The sequence below is a fragment of the Schistocerca piceifrons genome, chromosome X, assembly GCF_021461385.2.
Source record: "Schistocerca piceifrons isolate TAMUIC-IGC-003096 chromosome X, iqSchPice1.1, whole genome shotgun sequence".
Lineage (NCBI taxonomy): Eukaryota > Metazoa > Arthropoda > Insecta > Orthoptera > Acrididae > Schistocerca > Schistocerca piceifrons.
In genome coordinates, this window is record NC_060149.1 from 121428720 (window position 1) to 121446619 (window position 17900).

Genomic DNA, 17900 nt, shown 5'->3' on the forward strand with positions numbered 1-17900 from the left:
ATATTTTTATTCCTTCTTTTTGTCAATTAAATTCAGTATCTCGCTGTTTTCCTTGACTTTTCAGTTATTTGATTGTCTGGTGCCTTCACTACGTAAAAAGTTCACCAGGTAGTTTCCTCTTGCTTCCTAAGACGCAGACGCAAGACACTGTTTTGAGCATTTTCTACAGTAATAATTCTATTGTATGTATCACAATTGCTACATAAATTAATAGATAAACTGATAAAGCTTAACTTTCAAGAAGTTAAAACTAAAATCTTTGTGCAGAAAGTTAAAATCACTAAGTAATATATATCTCTTATGTCCAAGAATAGGTATAAAGGAATTTCATTGTTTAGGTGGTGTTCAGGAACGAATATCGGGTATAAACGAATATCGGATTGGTGAGCGCCTTATATCTAAACCGTGTCTGGAGGAAGTTGCTTTGTACCGTAACACTGGGCGTCTTTGAGATATATACACACTTTTTGTAGTATAACCTTACACAATTATGTACTGCGCAACAGGCGTGCTGGCGCAGTGGTTAGCACATTGGACTCGCATTTGGGAGGACGACGGTTCAAATCCGCGTCCGGCCATTGGTTATTTAAATTTTCAGTGATTTCCCTAAATCACTCCAAGTAAATACCAGGACGATTCCTTTGAACGCGCACTGCCGATTTCATTCGCCATCCTTGAAGTATTTCAAGCTTGTGCGCCGTGTCTGACGACCACGATATCGATGGGACGTTAAGCCACAATCTTTCTTCCTTCCTTGTACCGCAAGACCTCACATATGGAATTTTATAACCTTTGTCCTTTATTTTTTATGGTAGCAAAGTTTTTATGTACAATGAAGTTTTCGTAATATGGATAGGTCGACCTATTTGCTCAGGTTTATGAATTTTTCATCATTGCAGAGGAAACCAATTATCAAAAAGTTCGCCAATTTGATGAGATTTATTTTTATAACCTTCTAAAGAACCAAATAATTATAGGGATATCGCCGTTGAAAGAGAATAAGAATGAAAAAACTATATGAAGCAAAGTAATTAAACAAAACCTTTGCAAACTTATGATGATTACCTGACATTGTTAGCTGTATTGGAGGCACACAGTTATTTTTGCATCTGTTCAGTGGAATTGTGTGAGAAAAACAACAGGTCATAACACTCACATTTGACACAAACAAGCTGATTAGTTCAAATTGTGAGACACTTACTTAAAGTTTGGTGGTATGAGAAAATAGAGTCATGACGCATTTAGTATAATCTTCGGAGCAACTGCGTACTACATTTAGATACAGAATTATAAAGCGAAATAAAACTTACCTTTTTAGTAAACCATTCAAAAATATTCCTAATTACATTACTGAGATTAGTTTCCTGCATTTTAAATTATTACAATGGTTCCTGCAGGTGTGTTGACTGTCACAAACGTACCATTATTATCAACGGAAAAAAATGTTTTTCGCTTTCCAGTGGCTGAAGAAAATGTTTGTACATTTTTACTCTTATACATCATAATCTGCACATACAGCTTCCATGTATCAACTTAATTTCAGTTAGGAAGCTCTTTAAATTAATCGCCAGTAACATAAAGTTTACAGGAAAACTACATACACGTTTTTCCATCTGCAAGTAAAATGATACTGTGACCAGCTCAAGTGTAATGTACGCATTTGTAGCTTTCATCACTAATGGCAGCACTATGCAAGAACATATTGCAGCAGAGTTATATGCCGAATATTGACCCAAGTTAAATAAAGCTAGAGCACGCTTTTGTCACAACGTTAAATCTAAGTTACAAGATCATTCAGTTTTGCGATATTAGGATCAGTTACGAGAGTTTTCGAAGTGTTTTGAAATTAAATAACTTCTTTTGTCTCTTCCATAGAATCGAAGGTTGATTCTTTTAGTGAGTGAAGTTTGTTCTGAGATTAGTATGAACTCAGCTGAACACAAAGACTAACTTTCATCACTAATGGCAACACATTACGTTTAGTTTATAGTTCTCAAAATTTGTTTCCTCTCGCTATTTTTCCAATATGTTAAATACAATTCCTATCGAAGATCGGTAAAAAACGTATTTCTGTAGATAAACCAGCCATATAATAAAAGTTTTAGTAAATGCCAGAACAGCCCAGAGTGCCGTTTGTTGTATACAGAAATCCTATAATAGGCGTAACGTAAGAATTAGATGGAACTGATTTGGAAATAGTTGTCTGGTTAGGGATTATGCGAACAGGAACAATTATCCCCCCCCTATCTTCCCAAAATTACTGAAACAGAATAAAGTAACTGTTTGTAATTTTATATGTTGTCTGATGTTTGCGTTTTACTACTGTGGCTGGCACTGAATGAAGTAAAATATCCATTTATTTGTTTCCATTACTGTACAGGTTCCATAACGTACAGTGAAACCATTTAAAAATGTGTTACTGGAATATATATTTGTGAAACATAGTTAAAATATGAAAGAACCACAAGGGCTGTCTAAATACTATGAGTTATATGGGTACAACATATCAGAGTGGCCATAATTACTTCAGAGTCCAAAAAGTTTTCAATTCACACAAACGAAAGTGTGATCGTGGGAAAGAAATAGCGTAGCTAGTCGTAGGAACGATCAAAGTGTACACCGATTTGTTTTACTCACCAAACTCTAATTTACTGTTACTTCTGATAACAAGCAATAGTAATGAATAAATGAAAATGTTCGAATATTAAACGATACATCTAAGACAGGGGTGTCCACCGCGGCCCGGGGGCCGCACGCAGCACAGAGCGTTTATCAAAGCGGTCCAAAAAGTGAACATCTATCACACTATCTTTAAAAAAATGTAAATAAAAATAAATTCCATAAAATTCTCTTTACGTCAACTTATGATAAACTGACTATTTTCAGTATGAAACATCCACTACCACGTAATGCTATTCTCTCATTGGTCTATCCCGTTCCGTTTTTTTTGAAGTGTTAAGTAAATTATATGCTGCCCGAAAGTACTCTTCTTCTCCCAATGTGGTCCATGTAAGCTAAAATATTGGACACCCCAGGTCTAAAGCAAAAGGGAAACTAATATAAGCGTTCTCTACGGGAATCTAACTTTGACAATAATACGAAAGAAATAAGCAATAACAGTGTTAAACTGCCAGGTTAAGTACCAAGACTCAAAGTGGAAACAAAGATTTAAAACCAATCACGGGAATAAGAATATTTTAAACACGGAGATAGTTAATCTGTCACGAAAACTCAAAAATAAACAATACAAATTTGTACTGATACTCTAAATTCGGAAATACGAAGATTCTAAATACAAGGCCCCCAATAAACAAAGTAGGTAAATTTCTTAAGGCAAGCAACTTAAGTGAAAAAGTGCATCAGGCGCTTTAAAGCAGAATAAATTATTATATCAAATGCAAAATAAACACAAAAAATTTAAATTTTCATGCCGTCTACCACGCTATGGCGACAAAACCTACGCAAGGATGAAGTAAAATGCATTGTAAAATCACGGATTTAATTTACTTAGCATCAAAACGAAAACAAATTATTACGCAAAAAAGGTCACCGACCAAATGTGATGAAACTGAAAGAATTTCAACTAGACAAAATATCTCATATTGTCGGCCGCAGAACGAAAATGAACAATATGTATGATATTGCGATTGCTATACATCGCACTTCACGTCCTGTGAGTTCACATTGAAACACGGATGTAAAGGTTGCTACCCTGCCAGACAACTCTTCCTCCTGCCAAAATTCTGGGCAACATCTGGTCACGTATTTTTTCTTCGCTTTCTTGGACGAGAGAATTCACAAATGGTTATAGCACCACTCACACAACAGAGTTGTAGAGGAAATCTTCTCTAGCGCAGGAGAAGCTGGATGGATCACATAAATTATTCATCTGTTGGCTTTTCCGCAAGTGACGGAGAGCGGTCACTTCGATCATCCACTGACCGTCTTGCCACCCTTACGTAGGCTTACACGTGTCGCGCTGTATCCATCCAATATCCGCTTGAGCTTCGATCCACGCCTTGCTCAATAGCAGATCGCACAAATTCCATCAGGGGTGTGGCTTCTCTTTAAACCTCGCTCTCCGGTTCCTTTTGGTTGAAAGTATTTTTTGTTTTTCACTTCTTTCGAGTTGCGGTAAAATGATGAATTTTACCTCTGCCTTTGCTCTCAGCTCTCATTTGCGTTATTTGCACATACTGGCAGCGCCACTGGTATCTCACCCGTCAGTTAAAAATCTATTTCAGTTTTTTCCTGTCAATTCCGGTTTAGCGACGTTTCAAGCCAAAATCAAGTAAATTGTATGTGGGAGTATTCTGTTCCCAACATTGTTTTCTTTGTTTTACTCCTCCCTTTCCTATTTCTTTCTCCCTCATATTCATGTCCTCCCTCATTTCCTCTCCAAATTCCTCCTTTTACTCATATCTATGCAATCTGACGTTGTTTTATTATGATTCTGTGGTGTACGGGAAGGTGTCGAAGTTGAGTTACTGTAGGAGGATACAGGATGACTTCGACAAAATTTATAGTTGGTGTGATGAATGGCTATAAATCTAGAAAAAGCTAAGTTATGCGGATGAATAGGAAAAACAAACCCGTAATGTTCGAATACAGAATTAGTGGTGTGCTGTTTGATACAGTCTCGTCGTTTAAATATCTGGGCTTAACGTTGGAAAGCGATATGAAGTGGAACGATCGTGTGAAGATTGTGGCAGGGAAGGCGAATGGTCAACTTCCGTTTATTGGGAGAATTTTGGGAAAGTGTGCTTCATCTGTGAAGAAGATCGCATATAGGACGCTAGTGTGACCTGTTCTGGAGTACTGCTTCAGTGCTTGGAATCCGTGCCAGGTCGGATTAAAGGAAAACATCGAACCAGTTAAGGAGCCGGGTGGAGTGGCCGAGCGGTTCTAGGCGCTTCAGTCTGGAACCGCGCGACCGCTACGGTCGCAGGTTCGAATCCTGCCTCGGACATGGATGTGTGTGATGTCCTTAGGTTAGTTAGGTTTAAGTAGTTCTAAGTTCTAGGGGACTGATGACCTCAGCTGTTAAGTCCCATAGTGCTCAGAGCCATTTGAACCATTTTGAACCAGTTAAGGAACTGGCTGCTAGATTCGTTACCAGTGGGTTCGAACAACATGCAGGGGTTACGGAGGTGCTTGCCTTGAGGGAAGGTGCCGTTCGTTTCGTGGAACAAAATTTAGAAAATTTAGAGAACTGACATTTTAAGCTGAATGCGGAACGATTCTACAACATACATTTCACGTAAGGACCACGAAGATAAGATACGAGGAATTATGGCTCATACGGAGGCATACAGACAGTCGTGTTTCCCTCGCTCTATTTGCGAGTGGAACAGGACAGGAAATGATTAGTAGTGGCACAGGGTACCATCCGCCACACACCGTACGTTGACTTCGGAGTTTGTATGTAGATGTTGATGTACTTACTCTCTGTCATTTGTTCCCGCCATCTCTTTTCTCTTCTTTATCTTTCTATTCTGGTTTCCCCCCTTTCCGTTCTATAGCGGTCATTTTGCAACATTATTTGAACTGACATTTGCTGCATTTCACCTACATGGTTATCCTCCACCATCATATCCGTATTTAAAATTTCCAACTTGTTAAATTGTCAAGAAACATTAAAATACACAGAATAAATAAGTGTAGTCTTAGAGCTTACCTTTACAGGACGTTTTAAACTGTGGTCGTTGCTGGATGCTATAGCAGAGGCGACCATGTCTATCTTGAGTAGCGATTTTCAATCCTGGCAAAGTGTCAGCAGGTAAAACGTTCCTCACGTTTTTTCATCTTGAATCGTGGCATCGCTTAGGACCGGACTCAACGTGATATTGCCTCTATAGACAAATTACGTGACGAATTGCACCGAATATTAACTAGGGAACGTTAACTGGCTAACCGAGACGCATTTACAGCGGTGCTTCATTTACGAAGTAGTTCTAATATGCATAGCCAGCCTTACTTTCGTCCTCAAACCTCTGTTAGACTTGTAAATGTTACAAAACCAATAATTTTATTGCCTCTCTGTTTAGCTGCATTTCGAAAGATTTCGAGATTAGATCACTGAAGTGAAAAACTTAAACCTCTAACGGTTAGTACAGCCATGTCGGAGGCTCTCGCCTAATACATCGGCATGCCATCGGGCAGTTGTCACGCGGGCAGCCAACATCGCCCCTTCACGCCTCAGCAGCCCAAGTACGTTTCGACCCCGGCCACCATGACGCGAAACCAGCGACTTCAGAGTGCGATGCGAACAAATAACCTGCTGGCGTCTGGGCGTTACGCGACAGGAAAATAGTTGCAACAGTATTCCGCCGCAGGCAGCTATATAAACCGCTGCCAGGACAGCAGGAGTCTTCAGTGATTATATTGTAATCGTAATACAAAATCGTCAAACAAGTTTTAAAAACCATCAATATTTTACATCAACGTGTATTTTACAAAATTCTCCTTTATTTTTCACTTTTTTATGTAAAAATCGTCAATGCCGTCCACCTATGTACTTTTTACAAAGTCATCTGATATTGTCACCTTGTCCATATTTTAATCGTCTTTAAATACAGTTTATGTAACATTTGGCTGAAGAGCGATTTTTATCCACTGTCAGCACGCCCCCGTTGTGGGGAATTGAAATAACAATAAAGAAAAAAAAAAAAACAGCACGAGTCAGTCAGGAGTCCAAGCGACGGGTACTACTAACCCCATCACACAGGATTGCTTTCGAAGTCCATCGTGAGGGACAAACGCCGCTGTCAGAGATCATCGTCGTTTCTGCTTCCGGAATCTCACGCCAGCTGATTGCGAGGAACGTCAGCTTCTGCGACAGCACAGTTTGTTCATCGTTAGTCTCGTTATTCTGAGTTGGACTTTCCGGCTTTCGACCCCAAACTGTAAGTCTTATCTTGTTGAACCCATCCCAGGACAGTCGTCATCCTCAGACTTACAGGCCACGAACTTAGCGTTCAGCAAGTGCTCGTTCCACACTTGGTTGCAGGCAGTGTTTAGTTCCAAGTGGAGCAATCCGCCAGTGTTTCCTCTGCGAATTTAAACTGCGACAAGTCACCTCGGCGCTTACTGCCAGTCTGACCGCAGTGTAACCCGCAGTTTTTTTAGTATCTGTGCCTGTACCTCGGTACCTATTGTGTTACTCTTATTATTGTATTCTAGGCCTTTATTTCCATGTTGTCGAAGCAGACGATTTTATTCAATAAACTTGTTATATCCTAAATAATATTGTTTTTCTGTGTGGTGGAGCGTGACGCTACAAACACACCGCCTATAGCTAGTTCGTACCAACTTACGTCGACAGTCTCCATTAATATAAAAAACTCACAGTTATAAATCTGTTTGTCAAAACATGCAAAAAAATTCCACACTTTTCGTTTCCACAGAAAAAATGTAATATTGGCTTCCATTAAATCTTAAACATCAACGATACTAAACACCACCTCCAGCTTGCTAATGCCTCCACGCCCTGATGGAATATGTCTCCCTACCGAGCACGTACGTGCTCACGAAACTGCAAGACAAGCTTAGAAATCCGGACTGTGAGTAATAAGACCTCCATGCCTACGTGCGTGAACATACTTTGGAATTCTTGTGGGCTTTTCATATTAGAAAAAAATCAACTTCACTGATCACTACTATTTACGGCTGTTTTCTGATGACGCTCTGGTGCGCGGAAAGGTGTCGTTGAGTGACTGTAGGGGGATTCAAGATGACTTAGAATTTCTCGTTGGTGTGATGAATGGCAACCGGCTCTAAGCGTAGAAAAATTTAAGTTAATGACTATGAGCGGGAAAAACAATCCTGTAACTTTCGAATACAACATTAGTAGTGCGTTGTTTAACACAATCACAAAGATTTAATATCTAGGAGTAAGGCTGCAAAGCAATATGGTACCGAATTAGCACGTCGGGCTGGTAGTAGGGAAGACGAACTCTCCACTTCGTTTTATTAGGAGAATTCTGGGAAAGTGTTGCTCATGTATAAAAGAGACGGCTTGTAGAATTCTAGTGCGTCCCATATTTTAGTACTGCTCGAGTGTGTGGGACCCCAACCAGGTCGGATTAAAGGAAGACATCGAAATAATTCAGACGCTTGCTGCTAGATTTGTTCCCGGTAGGTTCGAACACACACAGGTATTATGAAGATGCCTCGTGAACTCAAATGGGAAGGAAGATTGTTGTGGACTGGCACGACAGCCAATCCACTATGACAGGAAGCCGAAAGGCACGCGTTTAAGCTCACGCAGGCTGGCGTGAGGTCTGGAACAAGGCCAAGGTATTTAGACTAGCAAAAAAGGTACGTAGCTTCTGGAATACTTAACTTTAATCCATAATTGGTGAACATCGGTCTGACGGTACATGCATCACAAGATAAATAGCAAATGATAATGGCGCCTTGCTAGGTCGTAGCAAATGATGTAGCTGAAGGCTATGCTAACTATCGTCTCGGCTAATGAGAGCGTAATTTGTCAGTGAACCATCGCTAGCAAAGTCGGCTGTACAACTGGGGCGAGTGCTAGGAAGTGTCTCTAGACCTGCCGTGTGGCGGCGCTCGGTCTGCAATCACTGATAGTGGCGACACGCGGGTCCGACGTATACTAACGAACCGCGGCCGATTTAAAGGCTACCACCTAGCAAGTGTGGTGTCTGGCGGTGACACCACAAAGATGACGCTCTTATCGAGCGGCACTATTGAGCAAATTTAGAGGACTGGCATTTGAGGTAGACGGCAGATCGATTCTACTGACGCCAACGTAAGAGGGCAGGCTGAAGACTATTGGCTTTGAAATTTTTTATGTGAAAAGTTTTAAAGCCTTTTACATAAAACAAACTTTATTAGCATTCTACATCTTTCTTCTTCATGTTTACGTATTTGCAACCCTCTGTCGCTATAATACGGAGCTCGGAATTGTAGCGTGTAACATAGCAATCTTTAACGTAAATATGTCGATGCGTGAGAAACACTTGCTGTAATCGGGTTTCGAATTCGAGGAGTTCGTCCATACGTGGAGCATCCTTCGGCGTGACAATGCAGACCACACACAAGCGGTACGACGTCTGCAACGGATTCACTGTCATCGATCATGATCCACACAGTCCCCGACTTGGACCCAAGCGATTTTCATCTGTTTCCAAAATTTAAAGAACAACTTCGAAGATTTCACTTTGACAGTAATGAAGTGGTGCAAGCAAAGTTGAGGGTGAGGTTGTGGCTCCGCCAACGAACTCAAACGTTGTACAGTGCATGTATTAACAAACTGGTCTCTCGTTGGGAGCATTGTATTCGTCACCAGGGTTACTATGTCGAGAAATAAAAATGTAGACATGAAGAATAAAGACAAAATATCTTTCCATTACTCTACAAGCCTATTGGGCATTGTTTGAACTATTTTGAATGATGCAAAAACAGACATAATGTCTGTAGGGATACCGTAATCACTTTTTATACACTCTTACTTATAAAACGTCTTGACTGCAAAATTTTTTTTATTCACATGACCGGTTTTGGTCCTATTTTAATGTGACGCAGCATGTGAAAGTTGCTGAGTGTGGACGGGTTACTCCTGTAACCGAAGTTGCAGATCTGAAGATGGTTCTAGAGGAACCGAAACCGGTCATGTGAATAAAAAAAATTTTGCAATCAAGACGTATTATAAGTAACAGTATTCTGAATGACGCTGAGATTTATCCTGTGGCATTAGTGACCTCGAGGTCACAATATGACAATGAGAATAAACCCCTTTCACCTGTGAGTGGATTACTTTCTATCGCCACACAGTGGATATTTTCTGTACTTCAGCTAAGACGGAAGCCTCCCGAAACAACAGCCCACGACGACTGACGAATAATTCGTAGAGTCCGACTTAGAATTCGATGGTCTCTGATAGTTCATTTCTGCTGAAAATGACTTATTACGATTCACTGAGGGAGTTCTGGGAAAATGTAGCACGCCTTTATAGTACATGACATGCAGAAGGATTTGCAGACCCATCTGTCGAGTGTCTGAGATCCCCACGAGATCGGATTAAAACAAAATATAGAAGCAATTCAGAGACGGGCGGCTAGGTTTCTTAGCCGTTGATTTAATCAGTACGAGAGCGCTACGAAAATGCTCCTTAAACTATGACGGTAATCCTTTAAAGGAAGAAGACAATATTATCGTGGAACGCTGTTGAGGAAGTTTTGAGGACCAGTATTTGCGACAGAATACAGAATTTTTCTACTGCCTCCTACGATCTGCCGAAGAACAGCAACTGCGAAATACGGAAGATAAGGGCACGTACAGAGGCACATAGGCAAGCATGTTTTCTTTGCTCCTTCAGCGAGTGGAACAGCAAAGGCAAGGCGTGCAGTGTTAAAAAGTGCCCTTCACCATCCACTGTACAATGAATTGCGAATAACGTATTTAGAAGCTGATATATAGAGCTGCAATGAGGTTTCTATGGCATAATGGCAATGCTGTCGGTGTACTTGGGTACTTTAAACGAATTCCCTAACTTGTGGGCTTCTAAAATCATTTCTGATTGAACCTCGTATAGTTTTTTGCGTTGAGTCATTTTACATCTACATCTATATTATGAAACCACAAACCACCTTACAGCGTGTGGCGGGGGGTGCTTTGTGTACCAGTGTCACGTCCCCATTTTCCTGTTCCCGTCGCTTATGCTTCGCTCCGTCTGGTCTCGACTCTCTCTCTGATTTTATCTTCTCGGTCTTTTCGTGAGATGTACGTTGGAGGAAGCAATAGAATGGTCGACTCTTCTAGGAATGTACGGTCTCCGAATTTTAACAGTTGTCCATAACCTGATGCGGATCTCCTCTCTTGCAGCGTCTGCCACTGGAGTAGTCTGAGCACCTCTAAGACGAACCTGTAACGAAACGTGCTACCCTTCTTTGGATCTTCTCTCTTTCTGTATCAGTATTACCTGGTACGGATCCCAAACTCACGAGTAATAGTCATGGATTGGTCGAACGAGTGTTTTGTAAGCTACTGCCTTTGTTGATGGACAACATTTCCTGAGGAGTGTTCCAATGAACCTCAGTCTGGCATGTGCCTTACTCGCGATTAATTTTATGTTATCAATCCACTTCAAGTCTCTCCGTACGCATACTCCTAAGTATTTTATGGAAGTAACTGCTTCCAGTGATTGTTCTGCAATTTTGTAATCACACAATGAAGGGTCTTTATGTATTCCCAATACGTTACATTTGTTCATGGTGAGGGTCAATTGCCACTCCCTGCATAAAACGTCGATCCTCTGCAAATCTTCCTTCCTTTTGCTACATTTTTTTTTATCGTCGCGACTTCTTGGTGTACAACAGCATCATGCGTAGAAAGCCTCATGGAACTTACGACGTTATATACGAGCTCATTTGTATCTACTGTGAAAAGTAATGGTCCTATAACACTTACCTGGGGCAAGCTCGAAATTAATTTTGTATATGAAGACTTCTCTCCGTTCAGAATGACATGCTGTATCCCGTTTGCTACAAACTAATCAGTCCAGTCACACAGTTGGTCTGATATCGAATGTCTGCCGGAAGTCAACGTATATGGTATGTGCCTGGGTGCCTGTAGCTATTGCTTTATGTATCTCTTGGACAAACAGAACGAGCTCGGTTTGATACGATCGTTGTTTCCTGAACCCATGTTGGTTCCTTCAGAGGAGATTTTCGGTCTCTAGGAATGTCACAATACGCGAGCATAAAACGTGTTCTAAAATTCTACAACAGGCCGACGTCAGAAATATAGGCTTATAGTTTTGTGCGTCTTTTTGACGACAGGAATGACCTGTGCTTTTTCCAATCATTAGAAATGCTTCGCTTCTCAAGAGACATACGCTGCACTGCTGGTAAAAGAGGGACAAGTTCTTTCGCAGACAAGTAAAACAGTTTCTGTGTCATTCTCTTGTTTATTTTGCCACTATGCGTTTTGATGGTTCACACCATCATCTTCATACGGAGAATTGTTTATTTACATGGCTGGTGTTAGTGAAGAGTACAGACGTCTTTTCACCAATTCTTCGTCAACACCAGCCACGTAAATAAACAATTCTCCATCTGAAGATGATGGTGTGAACCATCTAAACGCCTAGTGGCAAAATAAACATGTGAGTTTTATTTGTATTGATCAACAATCGCAGCCCTCATAATGCCGTCCCTTATGAACGAAATATTCATTCTTTCACATACTCTGTCTAGAACCGAGCTGGTATCCCGGCAGGTCGGTGGCTTTTCCTCTGTTGAGCGATTTCAGCTGCTTTTTTATCACTTGGTCACTTATTTCTATATCTGTGGTTTTTCTCATATACATGGTGACTTAAAGGAGTAACTACAGCGATATATTCCTCTGTGAAACAGTTTTGGAGAAAGATGTTTAGTATTTCGGCCTTTTCTCTGTCATTCTCTGTTTCAGTGCCGTTATGGTCCCAGAGTGATAATGATTTAACATAAGAGCAGAATTTCTTAGGACAATAAGTTGTTATATGATGCATACCCTGACGCGTTTAGTGGAGTTTCAGGATAATTTCGGATGTATAATACGTAAAGAAAGTGATATCTAAGTTAGTGGTTCGTCGTTAAGGAACAACGAGCGCTAATCATAATGTCTTAATTATCATTTCGAAAGATTTAAGCCGTGGTCATGAAATCTCATGACAGTTTTACCCTTTCTGTACAAATTCACCGTTCAATGCGCCAAATTTTTCCACCGATGAATGTCTACGTGGAGGTCTCGGTTGCTGCCGTGTGCATTTCGGTCGCTCGCGATACTTTCCACCTCGAAAATCACCCGCCGTCATTTTGGAAATGCCTGTCACGAAATGGTTTCTTCATTCGAGAAGAAAATGTATTTGAGTGCCATGTCAGGAGCATAAGGGGGAGGAAGCAAAATTTTGATAGCTCAAAAAGCTAAGTATGTGCGTATATTACGTACGGAATGAGATGAAGCATTGACGCGGAGCATTAATGCAGCCTTGGACAGGTTCCCGCGATGTTTCATCTAGACAGTTCTGTCGGTGTTTTTCGTCCCACTTACATTGATGTGAAAAATCGCAGCACTAAAAAATAATTGATATAGAGTAATGAAATTTGGGAAATACATTTGTCTAGGTAAGTGTTTAACATTGCAAGATCACAGATTAATACAAGCGCGGGATAAGGCATTCAAGATGTGAAATGCTGGTATATTAATAAGCGGTGTAACCGCCAGAATATTGAATGCAAGCATGCAAACATGCAAGCATGCAAGCATTGTGTTGTACAGGTGTTGGATGTCAGTTTGTGGGATGGAATTCCATGCCTGTTGCACTTGGTCGGTCAATACAAGGAAGCTTAACCAGCTGTTGTGGACGACGTTGGAGTTGTCATCCGATGATGTCCGATATGTGATCGATTGGAGACAGATCATGTGATCGAGTATGCCAAGGCAACATGTCGATACTCTGCAGAGCATGTCAGGTTACAACAGCGATGTGTAGGCGAGCGTTATCCTGTTGGGTAGCACCCCCTGGAATGCTGTTCATGAATGGCAGCTCAGCAGGTCGAATCACCTGATTAACACACAAATTTGAAGTCAGGGGGCGTGGGACAACCATGACAATGCTCCTGCTGTCATACGAAGTCGCAGTCCAGGCCGTAACTCCAGGAATAGGTCCAGTGTATCTTGGACACAGACAGGGTGGTTACAGGCCCTCAAATGACCGCCTTCTAAGAAACCCACCGCCATCACTGGCACCGAGGCAGAACCTGCTTTCGTCAGAAAAAAATAACAGATCTTCTCCCTACTCCCTAATGACCTCTCGCTTAACGCCACTGATGTCACAAATGGCCGTGGTTTAGGTCAGTGAATGCACGCTAAAAGGTGTCAGGATCGGCGATGTCCTTGAAGTAATCGATCTGTAACATTTCGTTGTGTCACTTTGGTGCAAACTGCTGCTCAAATAGCAGCTACCGATGCAGTATAATGTTCCAGAGCCATACACCAAACATGTTGGTCTTCCCTCTCGGAGGTACCACGTGGCCATCTGGAGCCGGGTCTTCTTGCAACCGTACATTCTCGTGACAACCGCTTGTAGAAATCATGTGCAATGGCTACCTTCCTGCCAAGTCTTCCTGCAGTTTCGTAGTATGAATATTCAGCTTCTCGTAGCTCTATTACACTACCTCTTTCAAACTCAGTGAGTGGTTGATAGTGGCGTCTTTGTCGCCTTAAAGGCATTCTCGCCTAACATCAACCCACCACAAGCTATCTCAAAGGTAACTAACGCTCGCGACGTTACAGCGTGTATTTAAAGCAAACCTGATTTGCATCCTCATACTGGCGCTTCTAACTCCGCTCTTATGCTGGCGTAAAATCTGAATAGACATCATCTTTCAGCGTAGAAACACGCCTACCAACATTCATTTATCTCGTACAACTGCTTCTTGGTGTTGCGATTTTCTACCGTAAGTGCAGTATCTGTATGTTAATTCGACAGTAGTCTCTGTTTTGTTAACAGTCTATGTTCAATGTAAAGTTATTGCATATTGATTTACTGATTTTTTAACACAAATGTAAAATACGAGTGAATTTGTCCAAATATATGAAACTTCCTTTGTAAATATACTCCTTTCATTGTAATTGTGTTGTTGTTAATGTACTGAATGCATGTAATCGAATACTATGTCCGTTAGGTGAAAATTAATATCTTTATTTTGTAGTCGAGATTATGGAGAAGGAAGGCAGTCGTATATGGAAAGATGGAATGAGATGACTGAAATTCATTTTTGGAGGATCAGTTTGTGTAATAGGGGAGGGAAAATATTCTGAAGCAATTTTTAGACTGTAACATGCCGATAAGAATACGGCAGGAAATATTGCAATGGGATGTGATGAGGTGATGCCGTTTCGGGAAATTTGTCAGTCTAACGAATAGTGTTGTCGGAGACTGAGAAATCGCGTCGTCGTAGAATGTGTTGCCATGATTTTAGTCTATCAACCGAAGTGATCGAGATTTGTTTAATGGTGGACGGTAACTACGTTACGTTGAACAAGATTCTTAATTGCTTGCACACTTATTCAACACTTGTTGGTGGAAGGTGGGACATAAAATTATAAAAGTAAGAGCAGGTAAGATTACTTATATTTGTCAGTAAAGTGGAACACGTACGTAGGCGGTATCGTGGAGATGGACTATTTAGAATCAACGACCTGTTAATCTGAATTAGTGACTGCTGCATGGATTTTCGAATGCGACTGGAAATTTAGAGCTGTTTTATTATTTGTGAGGGATTAATGTGCGTTTTCATTTGAAATGAAGTGAATCTCCGAATAAATGTGCCCTCCGCCATTCTAATACATATAGTAGGGCGTGTATTTATTATTGCCACCAGAATTTCTGTTTTCTCGAAGATACGTCATCTAAATACATCCTGAAGTTTTCTCTGGCTTATTCAAGGTGATTAATTTACATTGAAGTGTTATCTAGAGAGAAGGTTTGAGTTGTGACAACTTTAGCTTATTTTTGTAAATCTGAACTGGAGACATCGCCATTTGTAGACAAGATAATGCAGATCATCTGTGATGGACAGACACGAGAAATCGTAGTCATCCACTGTAACAGTCAACTGTCTACAATCAGTGGTGGGAAAATCTCAAAAACGCAAATTTGACGGCAACCAGAAAACAATAACGGAATCATATTTAGTATGACTTCGAACGTCGCGACCTTCATTAAATCTCTTTAGACGAACTAATTAATTGAACCTCGAAATTTTCATGTGCCACAAGTAATGAAATAAAAGAAATTTATCTTGCAGTGCAAAACTTTGAAAATAGACTCATATTAATAGTAGCTCGTCCTACCTTACTAAAATACACAGGCAACATAATTTATAGACTAGTAGCTCACAAGTTCCGTATATGTATATTCAGCCAAATTAATGTTTGCAGTGAGGCAGTCTGAAGATAGTTTTTATATTTCCCTTCACTGATTTGCGTTAGAGGACAAGTAGTAACGATAATGCTGCGTGTTTCAACTGTGGCTCGCATTAACTTAAACTGATCTCAGAGTACAAAATAATAACAAATCTACACATATTCTTACACATGTATGCATTAAATTCAGACACTGATTAGTAAATAATGTATATTTGCATTAACTGCATATTACAGTATATTATTATTACTGTTATTCTACATTAACGATTTATTATCAGGCTTCAATGTGTGTTCATACTGGTGTTTCTATGTAGAAAGTGTAAGGCAGCGCAGCACCAGAGAAATTCGTTTATCAGTGTATGTTGTTGTCGACTAGATGGACGTGAGCGTAGTGGTAACGATGTGCTATTGGCGTGTAAACCAGCTCTAAAGAGACAATAACCCAGTTGAGTTTAGTTCAAATACAATATAGTGGCAGTTGAATATTGAAGAGAGCTACGTCAGTGTCATGCACAGAACAGAGTACATTAGTACAGATTCAGCGAAGAGCGTATCAAGAAAATACAGAGATTCAACAGCCTTTTATAGCTATTTGCAAAAACGGCAATGATTTATTTCAAATTATCATCGTTCTGCAGTCTTGTGTAACCTCCTCAGATTTTGTTAGCACGCTCCTGTGACTGTGTGTTCTTCCTACTAGCACCACACTTCGGCAATCCTAAGAAACACTCGACGTCATTTGCCCGATGACGGATGGCTCTCAGAATTTTTCGGTGGTGGTGAATCTACGTGTTTCCGCTATTTTCTTTACACCTGTATCTCGTGGTCATGATGATATACACAGCATATATTATAGGTGCCTAAAGAAGACTGACATGGCGCAGTTGCAGTGTTTCCGCTGCTGCCTCAGTCCGGTGTGTTCCCTGAGTTGGTACGAATAGAGCTGCTCTCTACCAAAATTATGGTTCGGTCGTCTTGGTACAATACTCAAATAACATAGTAAATGGAAAGTCTACCGGTACTACTGGTAAGCACTAGCACGGAAGGAAACGCAAATGAATGCGTGAGATAGAAATTGGGATCCGATGACTTTTCTATGCTTTTCGCTTGTTTGTTTGTTTTGCACGTAATTAGAGCGCACTTCTATTAGTGCTAGTCCATTGTATGTCCTTAAAAATTGTAAATTGCATTTTACCATTTTAAAAAAATTGGTTATTCATGATACTTCTGCGCTTTTATGAAACCAAAGCAATTACTTTTGATGCAAGTACAGTTTATATTCACAAACATAGAAAAATTCATATTATTATTTTTGTTTTTTGAACTCAATAGCATGTTTCACATCATGATCGAAGGCAAAATTTTCCTGTTTTTACTGATAGGTGGGAAAGTTGTTTATGAATAACAGAAACATGTTTTATACAAGTTCGACGAAATATTGAATAGATGTTTGGTATGTTTTTGTTTTGGATTTTTTAATTTATTTTTTAAATTTTACCTTTTTTTGACGAAATTGGGTTTTCTGGCGCAACATGACAAATCTGTATTGTATTTTATTTGTACTACATCATCCCCACGTTCACGTTACAAATCAACAATTTTCAAATGAAACCTGAATTAAACATTGAAAATTTATTTTTTCCTGTTAATGCTGTTTATTTTTAAGTAACGGAAAGGAGGTTAACAACGTATAACAGAAATGCTCAGTAGGTTATACAGCCATTTATCTATCCTTACGTGATTTATATATCCTTACTGATTTATGTATCCTTACTGATCGCATATGCAAACATAGCGATCAAAATGAGGTAACGCCCAATAGGTCTGCAATACGCTTACTGTACAAGTAACGCTGTTACGATCTTAACTCACCAAAGCTTCTAGAAAAACTATAATAGTCTCAGCTTGCTTGTGACAGGCTATGGTAGCCTACTGTGGTATTACAATGCTGGGTACGA

General features: G+C 40.2%; 1 protein-coding gene across 2 annotated transcripts in view; it reads right to left on the reverse strand.

The window, feature by feature from the left end:
• LOC124721690 (MAM and LDL-receptor class A domain-containing protein 1-like) overlaps window positions 1–17900 on the reverse strand; it is a 1116850-nt gene that overhangs the window by 284224 nt on the left and 814726 nt on the right. The gene's annotated exons all lie outside the window — the stretch shown is intronic.